Raw genomic sequence first — 7,974 nt, 5'->3', positions numbered from 1 at the left:
CTCTCTCTCTCTTCTCTCTCTCACGCCCAAGCGAGTGAGAAAATGGTCAGTCATGACTCATGACCCTACAGCGGCAAATAGCACAACAACAGCTTTAAATAAATTACCCTAAATTAATAGGCCTAGTCTACATAAACAATACATCAAGCTGTTCCGTAGTCACTGTTTTTGTTAAATAAATGCGTAGGCTATCATTATAAATGTCTCCCGGCAGCTGTCATCATCCTGTGTGTGTGTGTGTGTGTGTGTGTGTGTGTGTGTGTGTGTGTGTGTGTGTGTGTGTGTGTGTGTGTGTGTGTGTGTGTGTGAGAGTGACAGAGACAGAGAGAGAGAGAGAGAAGGGACGTGAGTCACGTGACTGGACTCTGACGGTCATGGGTGGCAAACCTTGCACCGGAAGTTCGATGAAATACAGTGCATGCAAACACTATTTATGAACGATTGAGACCGTTCTCATATAATCGGTTCAGGAATATAAAAGAAAACATATCACAGGTTGTTTTCTAAAACCTGCTTTTCGATGTGCACAGTATATCATTTCATTGAGGCATCGAAACAGCGGCAGGTATCGTTTGTGTCTCGGAGGTATCGCGATATTTGGAAACAAAGTACGTTTCTGAACTTTCGTTCAGAAACGTACTTTGTGCTCTTTAGATACCTCGAATGCATCGAAAAGCAACACAGCAGACAATAATATGTTATATGTTTATTTTCCAGAAGCGATTATTTTACAATGGACTCAATCATTCAGAAATAGTTTGTTCATAAGCTTGTCCACTCGGTTCCATTGATTCCAACATATTCCAGCTGAGTTTCGGCAGCAGTTTGCCACCCAGTGTGACGAATCTCCTGGTTCCAATTGCACGGTATTAAATGTATGTTGGCGACTTCCTTGGTTAAACAGAGAAAGGGAGATAGAGTGAAATTAATCTATGGAGTGAGTTTTATAACTTCAGAATGAACTTTTTTGAACAACCAGAATGGGTTATACAACATTAGCATGCTCTACTTATTTTGGGAAGAATCTGCCTTTATGTCGCTCGCTCTGTGAGGGAACATTGCTTCAGTGCTGGAGCTCCTATATGGATGCGGTATAGGCTACGTCGCCAGTCTGTTTTGTTGGTCGAGGTTTTGAGAAATAAATGTGTGGGTTATATAATTGTAAATGTATAGAATCTAGACTCTATAGAATCTGTCACACTAGAGATGTTGGCTGTCTGATTGCGCAGCGTCAGCATGCCTTGTAAAAAAGCTCACAATGTGTCGCAATGCGACGTGTTGTGAGCTAGATTGGCTATTGAGAAAACATCATAGGGTAGAAAAATGTTTAATATTTAACAACTTAACCCTGGCACAAAATATTTTCAAATAGGGTCTGTGGACAAATACAAATTCATTGGGGGTCCTTGACATGAAAACCTTTATAACCACTGGCTTAAACAACATTAGGAAGCAAGCCCAAATAAGCTTTAGAAACAAGCCTAAAGCAGCAACACTTTAGAGACAAGCCCCCCCCTCCCCTCCACACCCCACCCCAAAAGCAAACGGCAACCACTAATACAAGTGACTTTACAGACAAAATTATTATAACCAGTAGGCCGACTTGAGTCAAAGTAACTTTTTTATATTCCTTATACTCGATGTAAAAAAAAACACAACAATTGCATCATTAATCACAATTATTTGTGTGACAAGGTGACAGTCCCTCTACAACAGCCAATCAAAAAGCAACAGTAGCAACAACATGGACATTAGAGCTGAATAGACCCTTATCTTATCCACTTCTGCAGCTGTATAGTAAGTAGTGTGTGTGTGTGTGTGTGTGTGTGTGTGTGTGTGTGTGTGTGTGTGTGTGTGTGTGTGTGTGTGTGTGTGTGTGTGTGTGTGTGTGTGTGTGTGTGTGTGTGTGCGTGCTAAGGTTCATGTTGGGTCGATACAGCACAATAACCATGTTATTAAGTGTACTTTAGCTCATGGCAGAGAAAGACATGCACGGATCCTTTCCAGCTTGTAAACAGGAAACTCTCGTTTATGCAATTCCATCTTCTACGCGTCACTTGGTCTGCGAGGAAGAGGAGGAGGATGAGGATGAGGGGCCACTTAAAAAACTACCATCCCAAGTTCCAACCAGTAGGGCTGACCGTTGTCACGATTATATTCTACATGACAATTCATTGTCACACAAACAATTATAGTTGTGAGGTTGTGTCTGCTATTAAAAATAATTTAAAACAAATCTCCGGGGATCTAAGTGTTTTCAACACCACAAATTTAACACCACAAATCTGGTAGGCTATACGCGTCCCTGGCACAAACTGATTTCAGATGCTAGGCACAAATACAACTTAGGGGTCCTTGATACGGAAATGTCTGAGAACCACTCGTTTAAACAATAATGACAACATTTGAAACAAGCCCAAATAAGCAACTATACACTTTTAAAACAAGCCCCCCTAAAAAAACGTAACCACCATTATTTAAGCGACTTTGAAGAAAGACGTGCCCAAAGTCTCTTATAACATAATATAACAAATTCATGTGGATGTTTTGTGTGTGTGGATGTGTAGGAGGGGTGTGCATGTTGTGTGTGTGGATGTGTAGGAGGGGTGTGCATGTTGTGTGTGTGGATGTGTAGGAGGGGTGTGCATGTTGTGTGTGTGGATGTGTAGGAGGGGTGTGCATGTTGTGTCTGTGGATGTGTAGGAGGGGTGTGCATGTTGTGTGTGTGGATGTGTAGGAGGGGTGTGCATGTTGTGTCTGTGGATGTGTAGGAGGGGTGTGCATGTTGTGTCTGTGGATGTGTAAAAGGGGTGTGCATGTTGTGTCTGTGGATGTGTAGGAGGGGTGTGCATGTTGTGTGTGTGGACGTGTAGGAGGGGTGTGCATGTTGTGTCTGTGGATGTGTAGGAGGGGTGTGCATGTTGTGTCTGTGGATGTGTAGGAGGGGTGTGCATGTTGTGTCTGTGGATGTGTAGGAGGGGTGTGCATGTTGTGTGTGTGGATGTGTAGGAGGGGTGTGCATGTTGTGTCTGTGGATGTGTAGGAGGGGTGTGCATGTTGTGTCTGTGGATGTGTAGGAGGGGTGTGCATGTTGTGTCTGTGGATGTGTAGGAGGGGTGTGCATGTTGTGTCTGTGGATGTGTAGGAGGGGTGTTCATGTTCGCACCAGTTAAAAACAGAAACATAATTAACTAAAGGCTTTTTTTGTTTCTTTTTGGTTCCCTCGCATAAATCCTCTCTCTGCTCTCCTCTCCTCGTTTCATCTTTCCTTATAAAACACCCATCTTATTTTAGCCCTAATTCTAATGAGCTCAAACTCTCTCTCTCTGAGTACGTGCGTGCGGTTGTGTGTGTATAAGCATGTGTGCATTCATACATTCACTCCAGGGTTTGGAGGAATGTGTCAGGAACACAACCCAGTATAAATCCAAACCGTAAATCTAACCTTTAAGCAAACTAGACAGTATTAAATGCCTAACTCTAAACCTAGCCCCAACTTTTTTTTTAATCATAAAACAACCATTCCTCTTTGAGGACATGAACATGATCGCTTTCTCAAAACAATGTCTCTTTCTCAAATTCTACAATTCTTATGGGGACATTTGGTTTTGACAGCAATACAAGTGCGCGCACACACACACACACGCACGCACACGCACACGCACACACACACACACACACACACTCCGTGCCGTCACGCTCCAAAAGGTTGCAACCCTCCCCCCCCCCCCCCCCCCAACACCCTTCCCTTCTTTTTCCCCTCCTCCCTCTCCGCCCAAATCATCTCGCTGCTATACTTCCACATCCGTAGGAAAGAGGAGAGAGTAGAAAGCAGCAGATAAATAATTGATGACGCGGTGTGAAGGTAATCTGTGTGTTGCCGCCTGCTGTTCCCTCTAGTGTGTGGCGTTCCCTTTGAGGCCAGAGATGACAGGAGACGAAGCGTTATTTCCCATCCGTGACCTGGCCCCTACATACAGTATACTGCACGGCACCACTAGGCTACATGAGAGAAACATGCTTGTTGGTGCCTCCGCACTCCGCAGGAGCCTTGCTCTCGTGGTCGGATTTATTTTTTATTTTTTTTTGTTTTTGCCAGAACGTTGATGTAGAGTTTGTTGAAATATCGTCTGGATTCGCAAACGAATGCGCCCTATACTACTTGTTCATACTACAGCGTCACGGTAAAACGTCAATACTAAAAGTAGCAGATCCGCAACCTCGAAATGTGGCACAAAGTGAAAAAGGCAAAAAAAAAAAAGAAAAAAAAGAAAAGAAAAACTCAAGTAAAGTAAAAGTTCCTCAAAATTGTACTTAAGTGCAGTACTTGAGTAAATGTACTTTTGCTATTGTGGCTGTACAACTTGGTATGGATATTGTGGCATGGCGTGTGTGCAGTGGAGCATGCATAGGATGGGACGCTGACACGTACAAATCATCGCTGTCGGGCAGAAACATCTTATCTCCATATTCTGACTTTGTCGAGTTATTCTTATATTTCCCGCAAATTGAACGCCTTACTTGACCACACCACAGCGTCACACTACAGCATATCAAACGTACAGCAGATCCAGTAGCAGTGGCAGCGGTGCCAGATAAACCATCCATCTCCTACTTTTGCACTTTTGCATTTAGATTTGAATGCTGAAAAGTAACAGTTTAGGACATATGAGGTTTGGACCCGACAAGAGAGTAAAGTGGTTTTCCATTCAGTGTGATGAGTCGGTTGACTCAGACGATACGGCCCAGCTGGCTGTCTTTCCTTCAGACAGCGTCTGATGACTTCTATGCAAAAAAAACAAAAACAATCTTACCTTTACTTCCACTATAAACGGACACGCAGTGCAGTGGTTGATATTCACAATGCTGTGAAGGACTACTTTGTGGGCGAGCGGAGAGGGGGGGGGGGGGGGGGGGGTGCATGAGGGGCAGATCCAATATTGAAAATGTGGTTGTCTGTAACAACTGATGGCACTCCGGCTATGACAGGCCGTCACTGAGGTTTTTACTTATTTAGCCCATTCTGGACGGGAACCCCTTTTGGTGTTTTAAGCATTATGTTATACTTTAGCTGTTGAAAAATAGCAGATCTACAAGCTCGTATAGCGTGTAGATCTGCTAATTTAAAACAATCGTGAAAATGTGGCACTATCTTTCAGAGCGGACGTTTTTAACTCAAATCTTTGCTTATGGGGTGGATCCTGGAACAACATATTTTCAGATGGGGGTCCACAGCCAAATACAGATAATTCTGGGGGTCCTTGACATGAAAAAGGTTGAGCACCACTGACATAGAAACAGGTTTTTCAGAAAACTTTTAGGATTTAGAAGCCTTTTTTTTTTAGATTCGGCCTCAGTCCTAAATGGGTTAAAATATCACAAGTGTCATTGTTATCACTCAACAGGCTATCTGCGCCAAGGTTATGGCAGTGCTTCTCAATCTGTGGAGAAACTACTCACATTCCACCTTGCTGTTGTCTGATGCTGATATGAGTCTCTACATGATCTGATGCTGATATGAGTCTCTACCTGCTCTGATGCTGATATGAGTCTCTACCTGATCTGATGCTGATATGAGTCTCTACCTGATCTGATGCCGATATGAGTCTCTACCTGAACTGATGCTGATATGAGTCTCTACATGATCTGATGCTGATATGAGTCTCTACCTGATCTGATGCTGATATGAGTCTCTACCTGATCTGATGCTGATATGAGTCTCTACCTGATCTGATGCTGATATGAGTCTCTACCTGCTCTGATGCTGATATGAGTCTCTACCTGTTCTGATGCTGATATGAGTCTCTACCTGCTCTGATGCTGATATGAGTCTCTACCTGCTCTGATGCTGATATGAGTCTCTACCTGCTCTGATGCTGATATGAGTCTCTACATGATCTGATGCTGATATGAGTCTCTACATGATCTGATGCTGATATGAGTCTCTACCTGCTCTGATGCTGATATGAGTCTCTACATGATCTGATGCTGATATGAGTCTCTACCTGCTCTGATGCTGATATGAGTCTCTACCTGATCTGATGCTGATATGAGTCTCTACCTGATCTGATGCCGATATGAGTCTCTACCTGAACTGATGCTGATATGAGTCTCTACATGATCTGATGCTGATATGAGTCTCTACCTGATCTGATGCTGATATGAGTCTCTACCTGATCTGATGCTGATATGAGTCTCTACATGATCTGATGCTGATATGAGTCTCTACCTGATCTGATGCTGATATGAGTCTCTACATGATCTGATGCTGATATGAGTCTCTACCTGATCTGATGCTGATATGAGTCTCTACCTGCTCTGATGCTGATATGAGTCTCTACCTGATCTGATGCTGATATGAGTCTCTACCTGCTCTGATGCTGATATGAGTCTCTACCTGCTCTGATGCTGATATGAGTCTCTACCTGATCTGATGCTGATATGAGTCTCTACCTGATCTGATGCTGATATGAGTCTCTACCTGATCTGATGCTGATATGAGTCTCTACCTGATCTGATGCTGATATGAGTCTCTACCTGCTCTGATGCTGATATGAGTCTCTACCTGTTGTCTGATGCTGATATGAGTCTCTACCTGATCTGATGCTGATATGAGTCTCTACCTGTTGTCTGATGCTGATATGAGTCACCATGATCTTGTGCTGCTGATGGATGTTACTGAGAAACTGAACCACTTCTACTTAACCCACAGAGTTAAACATAATAGACTAATTGGGGGTAGCGCATCCCCAGCCGATAGGTGTGAAGTGTGAACGGTTTGGGGGACCATTTAAAGCAAAGGCGGCTTGCATGCTGTGGTTTGCTATACTAAACAGAAATTTGCATGCACAAGGGATGCCAAAGTAGGCTATCTTTTGTTGTTTTTCTTGTTTTTTCGCCTCCTCTCTTCGAAGTTAGAGTGGGCCAGCTCTAAACTGACTGGACCACGGCCCGCGTGGCCCAATGGACCCTACGCCGGTGGTCACAACCCCACTACCCAGTGATAACAACCTTGCAAAAGTGACATGCCCGTCAGTTGGCATAGAGCAGACGACAATGTAGGCTGATGCCAGCCTGCCCTGTTGCTCACAGAGAAATATCTCTGGCACAAAAACTTTTCAAATGGGGGGGAGGGCACGGGTTAAAAAGTTTGACAACCACTGGCCTCAATGGAGGGGTGAGGGCTCGAACCCTCATGCCAAATACTGGGTTTCTCCCCTGGCAGTGGTGACAGACAGACATACAGATAGACAGACAGACAGACATACAGATAGACAGACAGACAGACAGAGCACACCTTTGATCAGGGACCAGAGCTGTGGTGCTGGCTGGTGGCTGACATGTCAGAGACAGGTGCCAATTAAATGAGATCAGCCCCAGGCAGACTGGAGCCCAGCCCAGCAATGCACGCACGCACGCACGCACGCACGCACGCACGCACGCACGCACGCACGCACGCACGCACGCACGCACGCACGCACGCACGCACGCACGCACGCACGCACGCGCACAGTATAACTGTCACACTCATAGCAGTTCATTTCAGGCCCGGCACCGCTGTGCTGTGTGTGAGTACAGGCCAGTGGTTCTCAAACTTTTTACATGTCAACAAGGACCCCCAAATGTAGCTGGCGGCGGAGTGGACCTAGCATGGGATCCATTCCAGCCTGCTTGCTACAGTACGTTTAAGCAGTATTACACCAGAGGGTGTGCTTTACTGTCAATCATGGCACGCCTGCGTTGCTGCAGGAACGTATAGGCAGCACAGAGTGTAATACTATACCCTTTAAAAACAATAAAAATGAAAAACACACGTCAACTCAATTTCATTAAAACTATGTATCGGACAGATGTATAGCCACTACAACCAAACATGTTGCTCTCCACTGGAAAATCACTAGCCTAGCTACCCAGGGAGCTCCGCTCTGGGAGAGGAGCGATCTCAGCACAGCTGATTTTAATGCATTTTTGTGT

The 7,974-nt window shown here is 44.6% G+C and overlaps 1 long non-coding RNA gene across 1 annotated transcript in view; it reads right to left on the bottom strand.

Annotated features, from left to right (window-relative positions):
• Positions 1-767: 767 nt before the first annotated feature.
• LOC306936833 overlaps positions 768-7,974 on the bottom strand; it is a 167,418-nt gene continuing 160,211 nt past the window's right edge. Inside the window, exon 4 of the long non-coding RNA XR_013791546.1 lies at positions 768-891. This is a non-coding gene — a long non-coding RNA (uncharacterized lncRNA). The remainder of the gene's footprint in view (positions 892-7,974) is intronic.

This window comes from Electrona antarctica, assembly GCF_951216825.1.
Source record: "Electrona antarctica genome assembly, chromosome: 14".
Lineage (NCBI taxonomy): Eukaryota > Metazoa > Chordata > Actinopteri > Myctophiformes > Myctophidae > Electrona > Electrona antarctica.
Note: the sequence above shows the minus strand (reverse complement) of the source record. Positions and strands in the feature narration are given on the sequence as shown.